The following is a 15,682-nucleotide window of genomic DNA, read 5'->3' as shown; positions in this document are numbered from 1 at the left end:
TGCATTGCAAAGATATGTTAATGAGGTGTTCAGCATTGAAACAAGAGCTAAGAGTGAGGCCAAGACAGTACAATATTCAGGCTTTCTTTTTTCCTCCATGTATACAGTCCTCTTGCAACTAGCCCTTCCTAAAAGTAGAGTTCTTTAAGTTCCTAGATTTTACTCTATATATGAGTGTACAATCACACTATAGCGCCCCCTATAGCTGGGAAGCTGCCTACTGTAAAATCTCTGTCGCATTTATTTGAGATAGCAAAAATAATCATTCATTCCATAATATGCTTACATAGTTAATATACTATTATATGCTCTTAAATACTGAATCATCTTATACATACAACTTAACACATACTCTTTTCTTTTGCACCAGCTCTTAACTTGATTGGGGTCAAAGATACATTTCCCTGGGTTTGGGAAAGGAATGTTTTTTCATGCCTTAGTATTGCACAAAGTCTATTTCTATTAGTGGTGCTCGCCAGTCACAGGCCTCATGTGCAGCCTGTGCATAGAGGAAGGCAGTGACAAGGAGAGGAGGGGCTGTGTGTTTGCTGCCCCCACAAACAGACTGCCATGCTCTGACTGTGGGGGAGAACCCTATGGCCTGTCCTGGGGAACCACTGTTGCCTGTTTGCCTCTCCTGTATGTGCATGCTGACTCACCATGGGCTACTCCACTCTGACAGTATGTGCTGGAGGAGCCCCAGCTCACTGGGGATAGTAGCAACTGCACAGATGAATGAAAGGTACCAGGCACTGGCTGGCAGGGTGGAGGTCTTAGTCTAGAAAACTCATGTGTGTGTGTCAGGCTTGCAGGATAAAGCTCTTGGATTGTATCCTCTTTAGGGAGAGACCCCACCTTCATAAAGCACCTGGTACAGTGAGGCCCTGATCCTGACTAGGGAGTCTGGATGCTCCTGCAGTCTCACTAATTAATACTAATAACCCCCACTCTGTAACACTATGGCCCTTGGAGGCCACTGTATTGATCGACTGATTGAGACATAACCCCAGCTGAATTAATCAGGGGCCTCTACCCCAGGGGTGGGCAAACTACAGCCCACGGGCTGCATCCAGCCCACTAGCTGTTTTAATCCAGCCCTTGAGCTCCCGCTGGGAAGCGGGATTTGGGGCTTGCCCCGCTGGGGAGTGGGGTCTGGGGCTTCCCCTGCTCCAGCACTCCAGCTGTGGAGCAGGGTTGGGGGGGTCACTCCGCACGGCTCCCAGAAACAGCAGCATGTCCCCACTCCGGCTCCTATTCATAGGGGCAGCCAGGGGGCTCTGCTCCACATGCTGCCCCCACCCCAAACACCGCCCCCACAACTCCCATTGGCCGGGAACCACAGCCAATGGGAGCTGCAGGGGCAGCACCTGTGGACAGGGCAGCACGCAGCAGAGCCACCTGGCCATGCCTCTGCGTAGGAGCCGGAGCAGGGACATGCCACTGCTTCCAGGAGCTGCTTGAGGTAAGGGCCACCTGGAGCTTGCACCCCTGAGCCATCCACCTGCACCCCAACCCCCTGCCCTGATCCCCCTTCTGCCCTCCGAACCCCTTGGTCCCAGCATGGAGCACCCTCCTGCACCCCAAACCCCTCATCCACAGCCCCATCCCAGAGCCTGCACCCCCAGCCAGAGCCCTCTTGTCCCCCCCCAAATCCTACCCCAGCCCAGTGCCCCCTCCCGCACCCTGAACTCCTCATTTCTGGCCCCACCCAGAGCCGGCACCCCCTCCTGCACCCCACCCCCAATTTCGAGAGCATTCATGGCCCGCCATACAATTTCTATACCTAGATGTAGCCCTCAGGCCAAAAAATTTGCCCACCCCTGCTCCTAGTCTGTGTCCTTGGCACTCCTTGATGAGTCCGACCTACACAGAGCTAGTGCCTTAAGATGAAAACCCGCAGCTAGTGGTTCTGTCTAGGCTAGTGCAGTGCGTAATGTGTGGTGGGAAGTGATTACAGCCTCTGCTAGCATATGGTGTTAGGGACATAGGAGAAGATTTTCCAAAGCACTTACAGTCAATGGGACTTTTCTGCTTAATCCTTAAGTAATGTTTGAAAACATCTCCCTGGGCAATTGCCATAGCAGGTGAGAACAGGAGTCCATCTGGGCCAGTAGCCAGTTCCCAGTACAGAGAGTAGGTTTCTGGAGCCCCAGAGTGAGGAATTTGAAAAACCTGCTTCCTAATGCCCACATGTTGGTGGGTGCTTTATGCGGATTTGGCGTTTTTCATGTCTTATTCAATGGACCTGTGAATGTTGTGATTGTCCATAAAAATGTCTGGTTTGGTGTCTGACAGATGAACTGGATTAAAACCAAAAATGGTCAGAGGGAGAGTAGTCTGAATTGGGTTATGAGGCCTCTGAGGGTCTCACCTCAGCCCATTGAACTCAGTACTGCCAGCCATGAGTCTGTCCCAAACCCTTGTGAGGGGCCTGAGCATCCACTAGGGGGTTTCCCTCCAGCTTCTCCTGCCCAATTCGCCCCACACCCAGGGCCCAACATAGCTGGTAACTCATTCACCTGCAGCAGGTGATGCCCTGCAAGGGCAGCTAATGGCTCTTGTCTCAGACCTTCCCAGAGGCATTGAACAGCGAGTGACAAGCACTCTGCATGTGACCTCACTGGTGAGCTTCCTTCTGACTGAAAGAAAGCTCCATTTGAACAATATATAAGGCTCCCCACAGCACTAATTTTACAGTCAGGCTGAGCTGGACGCAGACTCCCATCATGCTTTGCAAGTCTATGCTAATTAACGGTTCAGTGAGACACGAGAGAGCCAAGATCCTACAACGTTCAGGATTTATCCTTTCAAATGTCTTTATACAATCTCATGCCATAGACAAACAAACTCCCAGTGTGCATTGCAAAGGTATGTTAATGAGATGTTCAGCGTTGAAACAGGAGATGGGACGGGAGTGAGCCAAGAGAGTACAACATTCAGCCTTTGTTCTTTCCTCCACGTGCAGTCCTCTCGCAGCCAGCCCTTCCTAAAAGTAGAAGTTACTAAGTTTCCAGACATCACCCTGTACCGTACCTGTGCTACTCTCACACCACAGCAGCCCCTTTGGGAAGCCCCCTGTGATAATAACCCCTTGTCACACGTTTTGAAGATAGCAAAATTCAAGAGCAATGCTACAACCTGCTTGCACGGTTTATGGTCTCGGATGGTCCCTCCCAGTCCATATCGTCTTTCTCGCTATGTGCATAGCTTAGTGCACGCGCTTTCCCCGTGTTGTTCTCAGAACTTACTTGGGAACGGAGATATTTTCCTCCGTGTTTGGGGGACTTACTCTTCGCTCCAGCGTCGGTTTCTATTCGTGGTGCTCTCTGTGCACACCCAGGAAAGGGAGAGTTGGGTTATTTGTGCCCTGCCCTTCCTCTGCTTCCCCCCCGCCTGGTCACAACCTGACTCAGAGTAATACCCCCCCCCCGGGCCTGTTCTGAGGAGCTGCTGTCTGTCTGTCTGTCTGTCCCATAGTGCACGCTGTCCCAGCGCAGGCTGCTGCAGACGCCAGGTGATGTATGCTCTGGGGGAGACGCCAGCCACTGGGTCAGCGCAGAAATGCAGCGCGTGAGTGTCGTGGGAGGTGATCAGTGACTCTGCTAGAAAAAGCGTGTGAAGGAACCTGGGGGGAGACTGAGGGTCAGTGAGACTGGCGCTGAAGCCTTCCTTGAAAATGTCTCCCTTAGCAGCTGCCATAGTGGGTGAGAGCAGGGGCCCATGTGGTCTGGTATCCTGCGTCAGACAGTTCCCAGTACTGAATGCTACAGAGGGGAAATGGAAGGAGCCTCATAGTGGGTTAGGTAGCAGAGTAGCAGCCGTATTAGTCTGTATCCACAAAAAGAAAAGGAGGACTTGTGGCACCTTAGAGACTAACCAATTGGAACCTGAATAAACCTGTCATTGAGTGTAGACTAAACTTCCGGGCTCAAGCCACAGCCCAGCCTCTGGGACCGTCGCACCTCGCAGGGTCCTAGAGCCCGGTTGTCAGTCGAAGCCTGGAAGTCTACACAACAATGAAGCAGCCCTAGCCGGGGGAGACTGAGTCAGCTGGCACAGGCCAGCTGTGGGTTTTTAATTGCAGTGCAGACCTACCCTTAAAGAAAGGGTGCTTCCTAACCCCTCGAAATTGCTGGCTGGTTTGTGTCTTGAAGCATGTGAGTTTATATCCCTTCCAAACTGATGTTGTTAGTACAGTATATTTTTTAAAATTGAAAGTATGAGTAAATGTAGCAGTGACTGTTGTGATTGGTACTGTTTGACTAGCAATGAGTGTCCCAGACTAATGTGCTGTATATAAATAAAAAGTTGTCTCCGATGGCCTTGGATAAAAAGGATCAGAGGGGGAATAGTCTGAATTAGGTATGAGGACCATACATGGCATTAGCCTCACTTCATCCCATTGAGTTCAGCAATGCCAGCTATGAGTCTGTCCCAAACCCTTGGGAGGTGAACATCTTCCAAGGAAGAAAGACCCTTGTTTCCTCAGCTTCTCTTGCATATGCTTAAGCCAGGGCCCAGCCTTACTAATAACTCATCTACCTGCATCAGGTGGTACCCTGTAAGGGTAGCCATTGGCTCTTATCTCAGACCTTCCCTAAAGTACTGAGCATAAGTGTAACCTTCCTGATGAACTTCCCAGTGAGCCAGCTGAAACAGTAGCAAAGGCAGTATATGAGTCTCCAGCGTCTGTATCCTTTCAGGTCAGGGTGAGCTGGGGGCATCATCCTAGTACGCATTGCAATTATACGCTAATTAGGAATCCTGTCTCTTCCCCCTCTCTTACCATGCCCACCCACAGGGTATACAGCACATGTTTTTCTTTCACAGTGGGTCAGCAGGGGCAAGGATCAGCATTTACATCACACTCCCCGTCAGTACTCAGCCCAAGCCAGGGAAGCTAATGATCTAATCAATGGACCAAATGTGATGATTAATCCTGGTCATGGGCCACCTGAGGCACATCACTGCACGTACGCTGAGAAGAAGTGAGTCAGCTCTACTGTCAGATGCTGAGTGTTGTGGGGCCAAAGTTCTGTTTCCAGTACATCAGGCAGCTGATGGTGCCCTAAAAAACTGAGAAGCAACCCGCCAATAACAGACTGTCTCCACTCTGACTATAACTCCCTGCCTAAATGTGTAAGTCACTATCTAGCTCAGGGGTGGGCCAACTACTGCCCGCGGGCCACATCCGGCCCACCAGCCGTTTTAATCTGGCCCTTGAGCTCCCACTGGGAAGCGGGATTTGGGGCTTGCCCCGCTGGGGAGCGGGGTCTGGGGCTTGCCCTGCTCCAGCACTCCAGCTGGGGAGCAGGGTCGGGGGGCCGCTCCGCACGGCTCCCAGAAGCAGCGGCACGTCCTCCCTCAGGCTCCTATGCATAGGGGCAGCCAGGGGCCTCCGCTCTGCATGCTTCCCCCACTCCAAACGCCGCCACCATAGCTCTCATTGGCCGGGAACAGCAGCCAATGGGAACTGAAGAGGCAGCGCCTGCGGATGGGACAGCACACGGCAGTGCCTGCGAACAGGACAGCACACAGAAGAGCTGCCTGGCCTTGCCTCTGTGTACGAGCTGGAGTGGGGACATGCTGCTGCTTCCAGGAGCTGCTTGAGGTAAGCGCCGCCTGGAACCTGCACTCCTGAACCACCCTGCCGCACCCCAACCTCCTGCCCCAGCCCTGATCGCCCTCCAAACCCCTTGGTCCCAGCCCAGAGCACCCTCCTGCACCCCAAACCCCTCATCCTCAGCCCCACCCCAGAGCCTGCATCCCCAGCTGGAGCCCTCATGCCCTCTGCCCCTCCTCCCCCAGCCTGGTGTTCCCTCCTGCACCATGAACTCCTCATTTCGGACCCCACCCTGGATCGCACACCCCCAGCCAGAGCTTTCACCCCCTCCTGCACCCCAACCCCAATTTCGTGAGCATTCATGGCCTGCCATACAATTTCTATACCCAGTTGTGGCTCTCGGGCCAAAAAGTTTGCTCACCCCTGGTCTTGTTGTTGAGAACCATACTGAAGATATCTGCTGTGGGAGAAGCAGTTGACAGTATTAAGCATGTGGCTGCTAGGACCATGGTGCCTGGTATCAGGTCAAGGCAAGCAGTATTCTGGGTAAAGGGCCTTCATTTCACCCTGAGGCACTCTTTCTGCAGGAGTTACACTCTGTTTGCTCCTTTGTAACCCATGTCATTGCTTGGGGGGTTGCATCTGCTGGAAGTATCCTAATTAGGCTGAGTTTTATGCCAGGAGCTTCAGCTTAATGCTTTATTTGCAATTCTAAATCTGCCTTCTCCTCCCTCTTAACTAGAACAGAGATTTGCTTCTATGAGTGGTGGGTGGTACAGCTGACCCCTGGGCAGTTATGCCTCACCCCCATGCAGAAAGCGCACTCAAGTTCTTCAGAAACAAAACATCTGTACTCTTTTCCACTTTAAGCATTATTCAGCTACTGCTGGCCTTTTAGACAAGGCTGTGAGTGTGTTTATTAGCAATGAGCTTGGATTTGATCTCTCCCCTCTAAAAAGCTTTTAAAAAGTCTGCCCCGGGGTTTGGACTTCACAGGTTGGGCCCATAGATACTAATCCTTGGAACAGATGATGGTGTAAAGGATTTGTGGGCATGAGTTTTGGACAAATGCAATATTCAGAGCAATGCAGGCCTTCTTAAATGAGCACCAATATACCTTTTATCCCTCCCCATTGCATGGAGGCTGCATTTTAACAGAAAAAACTATTATGAAAATATTTTAGGGAGTGTTTTTAAACAAAAAAGTTTTTTGTTTAATCTTTTCATTAGTAACCCTGGGTACGATGGCATGGAGCTCACAGGGAGAGACAAAGTCAACAGATACATTTAAAACACCTCTAAGCATGACCCTGAGTGTTTTTTTAAAACATAAAAAGAACACGACTTTAGAATACCCTTAGTGGGCCCCTCCAGTGCTGGGACTAGTGCTTTGTTTCTCACTGGCTTCCCCCCTCTTTCCAATGCTGCAAAGCACCCATTTCTAACTCTGCAGGGTTATAAGATATTGAGGGTGATATTTGTAGCCCTGGAAGAAAGTGGACTCTGGTGGCTTTGTGCTTCCCCCATCCCAATCTTGGGGTTTTCCAAGAGTTGGAGAAGGCTGCAACATAATTTCGACAACCCTGTCTGACAACCCTCACTGGGCTGCCCTACAGACTGAAGCCCCGTCTGGAATTTCTGCAGCCCTGTATTCTGCTGCAGCCCTGACATGTCCTTCCCACCACTGTGCTAGCATTTAAGAGGAAGGTGGCCTGATGGGTGTCATCTACAGTGCCTGCACTGTGGGAATCCTGCCTGGCTGATATGGGGCTTTTAGGACTCCTTTACACCACTCCAGACCTTTACCTGGTATAAAGGGCTGGACAAGGGGTGAAGATTTCACCCTGAGCCTTAAACCTGCCACTAGTCCAGGTCTCAATATTATCTGGGCCTTGGGCAGTTTACTTTTTTGGTGAAAATTCCACATTTAAGAAGTTAAAGGAAACCTTTTTCTGGCAGGTTGTATTTAAAAAATGGTGGCTTTTTGAAACTTCCCTGAGCTTGTGGAGTGTTAGAAGAGGGCCTGGTGAGCAGGGCTAGTTGGCAGAGTGCAAGTGAGACAGTCACCAGTGCCTGCTGAATGTCACTCCCTTGTCACATGGCTCTGCAACTGATCACCAGGATCCCCTCCACATACGTGGTGCGCGCACAGTATGTAGGGCACATGGGCATTTTTATGCTTTAAATTAGTTTCTAATTAACACACCTGTTGCTTTTCTGGATGCATGGCTCTCCCCTGTGAAGTTCTAGGCCCGGAGGTGCTGGGCAAAGAGTGGGATAACCTGGGATGGATCTTAACTGGCCCACCTAACTCCCCTCCCATGGTGCATCTAAGAAAGCATTGATATACCCAGCTGAATAACTCAGTGGTGCTTTGGAAGGCAGTACCCAGGTGTGTGCTCATGCCATGTTTACAAATGAATCAGGATCTATGCAAATCCCTTTAGCTGCTGTGGGATTGCTTTGCCAGCAGAGCTTGCTGCTGTCCCCTGGGCTTTACCACATTTTCGTGTGGTTTAGCCTGCCGACTGACAAGCGGCGTTACACAATGACATGTAGGATACCGAGCAGTGGTGTTGTAGCTATGTTGGTCCAATAAAAGATATTACCTCACCCATCTTGTCTCTCTAATAACCTGGGACCAACTGCTGTTGGTGAGAGATACAAGCTTTTGAGCTACACACAGAGCTGCTCTTCTTCAGATCCTGTGCATGCTCAACAGCTTGTCTCACTCACCAGTAGAAGTTGGCTCGATAACAGATATTACCTCACCCACCTTGTCTCTCATGTAGGGTACTAAGCAAAGGAGGAAAGCATCAGTGAAGACTAGAGCGGCCAGCGAGCATCCCTTTTCATTGGCTGTTTCAGGTAGTGCTTAGATCTTCCTAGCAGAGAAGCAAGTGACTGAAATAGGTCATCTGAGTCTCTATGCAAAAATCCATCTGGAGTTTCTTGGGTTGTTCTTTGCTGCCCACAACTCCCACCTTTACCCAAAAATCCACAGAGGGAACCTGATCCTGAGCTGGTGTAAATTGGCATAGCTCCATTGATTTAAATGGACCTCCATTGATCTACCCCAGCTGAGGGTCTGGCTGAGGCTCTGGCCTGTAAGAGATAAGGATGCAGTCCCAGGAACCCACAGTGTTTTCTGAGGGCAGGATACTGAGAGGCATGAAATCTAATCTCAAAACCCAACAACAGTGGGGGAATAGAGATTCTTTAAGATTCCAGGACAAAAGTGAAATTGAACCCCCAAATCCTGGGATTAGGGTTCCCTAATTCTTCATTCGGTGGAATTTAGAGGATTAGTGTCATGGGAAGGGGCAGGGTCCGCACAGCTGGGCCTCACTGTTTTACACAGGCAAGTAGGGACTTTGCCTTCCTGACAAATAGTTTAAAAAAATACACTAACAGCCCCAATAAATTCCTCTTCCTCTGTCTGGCCACAAGGTGTCTCCTGCACTCACAGCAGAGCTCAGCCGCAGGCTGTGTACGGGGGAATGGCACAGCTTGGTGAAAAGCATGTGCAAACAGGGAGCGAGAATGAAAGCCCTTTGCCCTTCACAGGCACATATAAAATCCCCCCAGAATAAGAGCTCGGGCCGCCCTCCCATCAACACTTCAAAGTCGGAAATACTTTTATTTTTAAAAATGCTTCTGCTTGGTTGTTTCATCAGATGCCACTGACTTGATATTGTCCACCCTGAAGTCAGAGAGGAACTGAGGCAGCTGCTTAGAGAGAGAGCCAGGATGCCACGGGCAAAGAGATCTGTTCCAGAGGGAGAGCTTTCTGAGGCAAGAGAAGCCTGTGTTAAATCAGGACAGCTTCCCATGTATCTGTTCCCAAATGGGACCAATAATCAGAACCAGCTCTGCGACCTGTTCGTGAACAGTGCACAGGCCACAAAGTGCCAGCTCTCCCCTTGGGACTCCTCTAACTGTGTGTTTGTGCAGGAGTGCAGGCAAGGAAAACTACCTGGGTTAAGATGGATATGATCTTTCAACCCAGCTCTGACTGCAATATTATGCAAAATATTGCTCGAGAAATGGAAACTCTTCAAGGTGATTCTTCTCAGGATTTCTGGTTGGAGTGAGTGACCTTGGGCAGGAGCACTGGAGAGACCCAGCTGTTCATTTCTGTGTCATGCTGTATCTATGGCCTCCCCAGGTGCAGAATCTGACTGCCTGGCCTCTTGCACAGGCAGAAAACAGTGCTCACAGCACCACGTCCTCAGACAGCTCCACTGGGTCCCTCTTCGCTGCAGGCTCCATTTCAGGAATTACGTGGAGGCCAGATTGGGCTGGCTCGATGCTTGGAGGGTCCATGCCCAGATCTATCCTTTCCCACTCTCTCCCCTTTCTTCAGACCCCACCAAGGGCTCTCCACAGGTGAGGGGATCTGCAAAAGAGGCAGGAGAAGGTGTGTGTGTGTGTAGGGGGGCTTGTTGGTGGCATTGGAGTGGGATGCGTATTGTCTCTTATCACTCTAGCACCCTTTTGAAACAGGCAGCAGAGGGATGTTTATGCAGCCTATGGCAGCCCTGCTTTAAGTCATCAGGCAGCTCACTGACTGGGAGTCAGGACAGAGCTTCAGGGGGCTGAGAGCCGATAGAGGGAACCGGGCCTTGACCTGGTGGCCCCATATCCTGGTGGATCTATGGCGATCTGTGGGCCAGAATCCTGCTTTCTTCTGTGTGGGGAGCAAGCCCCACCTCCTAGCCTTCTGAGTGGTAGAATACAGAGGGAGCTCTGCAAGGGGCCCCCCTACATGGGTATCTGGCAGATGGGCACAATCCAGCCCTTTAGCTTTTATACTGGCCAAGAGGAGGCCACACAGAACTCAGGGAAGGGCAAGGGGAGGGCTTCATGACCAGAGGAGTCTCTTTCATCATGCTGCTCCATGAGCAGGGGTGTGTGTGGTGCAGCGGCGGCTCAGTCAGCAGATTGGAGGGCCAGTGAGAGAGAGGCCCCAGGCATGTCTCCTCGCACAAACTGGAATTCTGCAAAAACTATACCTTGTGGTGCCTGTCAGGTCTCTACTTTGTCAAATTTCAGAGTAGCAGCCGTGTTAGTCTGTATTCGCAAGAAGAAAAGGAGGACTTGTGGCACCTTAGAGACTAACAAAATTTATTTGAGCATAAGCTTTCGTGAGCTACAGCTCACTTCATCGGATGCATTCCGCTGAAGTGAGCTGTAGCTCACGAAAGCTTCTGCTCAAATACATTGGTTAGTCTCTAAGGTTCCACAAGTCCTCCTTTTCTACTTTGTCAAGGCAGATTCTCACTCCTTATTCGGGCACAGGGAGTCCTCAATTTCTAGTTCAGCTGTGTTGGGGGTTGTTGTTGGCCAGATTGCGGGGCTGAGCTTTTCAAAGCTGCCTAAGAGACTTGGACGCCCATTACTATGAATGTGGGTCAGGTGTCTGAAATCCCCACAGCTGGCTTTACAAAACCTCAGCCTTTCTGTTTCACATGAGCTTGATTTGGTGGAAGGATCCTGGGAGCGCAAGCGTTGATGTACCAGATACCCTGGAGACTTGGTTTCCTGCCTCCAAGAATGGCCAATATGTGGAAAGCGGCAAAAGACCAAAAAAAAAAAAAAAAAAGAGAGAGAGAGAGTGCACCTTGCTAATTGTGCAGTGATGTGCTGGATTCTCCATTGACCCTTATGGTGATGGAGTGAGGTCCTGAAGCATGTGATTGGATTGCAGTTAGCATAAGTACAAATGCTATTTAATGGTCAGACAGTTATCCAGCCACAGTAATGATAATAAAAATAGCCTGGATTCCCCTCTTCCCCACCTAGGTCTGCATGTAGAACTCCCCCTACCTGTGCAGAGATGGCGTCAGACACCATCCCCTCCCCCTGAGGATCCCAGCGAGGTGCCATGGCAAGTGGGGCAGGCTCGGGGGGGTGGTTGGGAATGGGCATGGAGGTATGTCATATCCCCTCCTCTTGATAGCTCAGTGGTTTGAGCATGGGCCTGCTAAACCCAGGGTTGTGAGCTCAATCCTTGAGGGGGCCATTTAGGGATCTGGGGCAAATATTGGGGATTGGCCCTGTTTTGAGCAGGGGGTTGGACTAGATGACCTCCTGAGGTCCCTTCCAACCCTGATATTCTATGATTCTTGTCCCATGAGGATTCCCTGAAGAAGACAATGCAGCCTGGGGCTGTGTTATTTTTTGTGGAGAGCTAAGGGGAGGGTTCAGATGGCTGTGGGGCCAGAGCCCATGCAGAAGCAAAGGGCCTCTGCCCAGATGGCCCCACTGTCCCATGGATCCTGAGCATCTGCCAGATTTGGGAACAGGTGAAGAAACCCCATCCCCAGCTAAAAGCAAGGGGAAGAGCTCCATCACTGCGGCTCTTTGTTGAGATTTCCTCTCACACAGACCTTTCCTGCTTGCTGCGCTGCAGGAAAAAATGACCCAGGACAGTGTCTCAAACCCTTTTGTCAACATGGATGAAGCTACCGTCCCAGTACTCCTATGAGGTAAACCCATCTGAGCAGGTCACAGAAGACAGAGAGAAGGTAAGTGACTGGCCCAAGGTGACACAGCAAATCTGTTGGAAAAGCTTGAATCGAGCCCAGGTCTCTTGACTACCAGTCGTGTGCCTTAACGTCAAACCCATCCTTCCTATCCCAGACAGCATTTGCCTCTATGATCTTCCCCTGCAGTGGTGAATCCAACAAGTTGACTGCACAATGGATTGCCTGTGATTTGTCAGCCAACAATTTCAATGGTCAAGTGAAGGTCACTGGTAAGTCCATGGAACAGCATTGTTATTAGTTACATAACTGTCACTTCCACAGACCACACCTGAGAACAGGACCTGGAGGAGATAGGCACCTTTAAACCTATCATGAGAGTTAATCCCTTCCCCAGAGGAGTTTAAAATCTAAATAGAAAAGAGAGACAATGGAAGTATCATTAGCCCCATTTTACAGATGGAGAACTGAGGCCCAGAGAGACATAATGACTTGTCCAAGGTCCTACAGGGAGTCTATGGCTGAACTGGGAAGTGAATCCAGATTTCCTGAGTGTTAACCACAAGACCAGCCTTCCTCACGAGAGCCGCCTTTGGATAACAGCTGCGTGGAAGGGAATGATTATATGTCATCCTTACCCATTCCGAGGCATGGATTAGGGACTTGTGATCTTTCTGCCTAGCCTCCTCTGGGTTGTGTTTCTGTCCTCAGGGCATCGACTGAATAATCGAAACACTGTACCAAGTACCTTGGATGCCTGAGCCTATGGAGAGTTTGGCTAATGTAATAGGAGAATTTTCTGACTGGGGTCAGGGGAATAAAGCAGATTTTTTCACAAGCAGAGCAGGTGAATAATATTGAAATCACCTACTAGGTGCTTAGAGTGGGGTGGGGAGAGAGAGAGCATAAACCCCCTGGACCCAGTTCAGTGGAGATGCCATAGGTGTGCTGTATTGAGGACTGCGTTGGAACTGCAAGTAATCACGATAAAAGGGGGGGGGGAGGGATGGTGTTCCTGGTCCTGCTTGCAGGCAGGGGGCTCTGTAGGGAAGCATGAGATCAGAGTCAGTCAGCAGCCAGCCAATCTAGAGTAAGGTGGGGTGAGTTGTGCCTCTTGGTTTTAGGGAGCAGCCTGCTTTTTCTTTCTCTCTTTTGGAGTTCATGTGTGATATTGTTCTGAATTCTAAGACATAAAGGAATGTTATGTTGCTACCTTCCAGCATGAGTACTTTATATTTTTATCTAACTTTTCTATGTGTAGGTTGTGCACATAACAAGAGGCTTGCACCAGAGCTGGATTTGGTCTTAAGACCCCAATGCACCCCTCTATTGAGTGGTTTCCTCCTAGCCAAAGCTGTTGCGATAGGGCATTGTGACATTCAAGCTGTCATTCTTGCATTGGCCCCAAAGTTATTTTAAGACTGTTTTTATATCTTGCAAGATTTCCCCAGCCTTGCTAATTTGGAACTGCGCCTTTAAAAAATGGGCTAAGTGATGGCCCCATCTCTGTCCATTCAGCTCCCTGCAATGCCTCCAGTGTGGCCTGCAGCTTCAGGAGGTCATTCATTTTCCTGGCTTAATGATCTGTTGCAGAAAACAAGCCTCCATTATATGCTGACTTAGAACATGAATATTAATAATCCCCAGCGGTTCTTTGGTGCCATCCATCACCCAGCCTTGGAGAGCTCATCCAGAGCTGCTGGGTATGTGGGGAACTCCTTGATGGAGCCATGATGCATCCATGAGCTCTGCTCAGTGAGGCTCTGCTCTGGGTGTCAAGCGTAGAGAGTCCTGGTGGAGCAGGTCTTGCTCTTTCCCAGCCCTGCCCTGATGGGAGAGGGAGCCAGTAGGAGAGCGCAGGCACTCATGCTTTGTTCCTTGCTGCTAGCAGAGGCAATCCCAGCTGCAGGAGGAAGACACTTAAGCTATGTCTACGCTGCAATAAAAGACCTGCAGCCTGGCCGTGCCAGGCCTGGGCCAGCTGACTGCTGGGTAGGAAACTGCTGGGCTTACATCGTTACATTTCCCCCAAAATAGGTGGAAGGTGCAGGGTATTTCATATCTGATCTCTAATGAATCCTGGATGGTGCAGGCGGCCAGTGAGCTCTGAATGAGGGGCAGGCAAAACTGACACATAAAGATAATTTCAGAGCCCGTTTCCAGCAATGTGTCAAGACCATAATGTATGTGATTGAAAAGAGTGTAGGGGCTGCTTACCCTGCCTGCCCTGAGCAACCAGATACTGCCTTTACTGGAAATCTCAGGAGCTGGAATATAGCCCTAGATTCATCACAAAATCCCAGGGAGTCAAAGGCTTCTGAGAGTGAAAAACAACAACACTGTTATGTTAGTTCTTCAAAGGAAATACTTATAGCTATGTAGTGGGTAGGATATATAAACTACTCACTGATCAGCATTCATTACAAAGCAAAACAAATGAGAACCAAGCAAGATTAAATTCCACTTCATTTGATATTTCCCATGTTGAAGGCTTCCATGCATCTCCTTTGTTTCAAACCCTGACAGTGATAATTCAACATGGAAGGGGTAATTGATACAACATTGATGCCCAGGAGAGGATTATCCACGTGTCCATGAACTTGTCCGAAGGAGCTTCACATGTAAAGTGTTCAAATAACATGGCCTGCTTGTGAGAAAGCATGGGGGCTAATTAAGGCCCTCAGGAGCCACACACCTGCATTGGGGGCAGGCCAGCCCTGCTAGTGGAAGACACCTTCCACTGTTTTATTTTTGCTGGAGATCTGCTGCACATACTGTACAACCAGGCTCCAAACTTGAAAAGCAAAGTGGGGCTCTTGGTGTGCTAGGTGTTTGTATAGCAGTGCGGAGGGTGCACTGTTATGTTACAGCTTCCAGTGGCTTCTGGGAAGTGTTGGGGTCTTGGCTTGGGAACTTCGTCGTTTTCTGCCCAGTAAGCCCTGTCCTCTAAATGCAGGCACCAGGCTGGACGCCATGTGGAGTAGCCAAGAGGGAGGAACTTGAGTTGGAAGTGTGTAACTCCTACAGACATAAATTAGCCTTCATGTCCACAGAGGACTGTGCTCTTAGGACATTAATTCAGACCCAGCCGGTAGGTCATTTGGGGCCTGGCTTTTAGGGATGATGAGTCCAGAATTCCAGCCAAAGTGAGTGGGAGCTGCGGGTGTTCAGCAGCTCTGGAAATCTGGCACTTAGAGTTCTGCATCCATTTTGGTGACTGTGGTGTGGCACTTCACTTAATGGGGTGACACTTGCAATCGGAATAGAGCAACATCATTGTTGTAGACTGTGCGTGAAGGGTTAATTTGTATAAGGCTGCAGCTGCCACATGCAGTGTATAAGCTCTGGAAAATAAAACATTTTCCGCAGGAGATGGAAACTGCACTGTGGCATACACCACATTTGCCAACTGCCCCCATGATCCTGTCGTTGCGGGCAGAGCTGGCTTTGCCAAGCCAAGGCAGCAGGAGTCAGCTCAAATCTGGGAGTGGTGTAAGGGGGAAAGAGGCCATATCTCTGTCACCCCCTTGGAGTGCTCAGCCTTAAATCAAAGGGGATGTGAGGAAATCCAGAGCCACCTGGGAGTGCTGGAAGAATTCAAAGCAGGAAGAGGTGGCCCGGTAGGTGACAG

At 50.1% G+C, this 15,682-nt stretch overlaps 1 long non-coding RNA gene across 1 annotated transcript in view; it reads left to right on the top strand.

Moving 5' to 3' along the window:
- The first annotated feature begins 10,807 nt into the window (after positions 1-10,807).
- The window catches only part of LOC140915894 (uncharacterized), a 30,487-nt gene continuing 25,612 nt past the window's right edge, over positions 10,808-15,682 (top strand). Inside the window, exon 1 of the long non-coding RNA XR_012160314.1 lies at positions 10,808-12,323. This is a non-coding gene — a long non-coding RNA (uncharacterized lncRNA). The remainder of the gene's footprint in view (positions 12,324-15,682) is intronic.

Source organism: Lepidochelys kempii, chromosome 8 (assembly GCF_965140265.1).
Source record: "Lepidochelys kempii isolate rLepKem1 chromosome 8, rLepKem1.hap2, whole genome shotgun sequence".
Lineage (NCBI taxonomy): Eukaryota > Metazoa > Chordata > Testudines > Cheloniidae > Lepidochelys > Lepidochelys kempii.
This window is presented reverse-complemented; position numbering and strand designations above follow the sequence as displayed.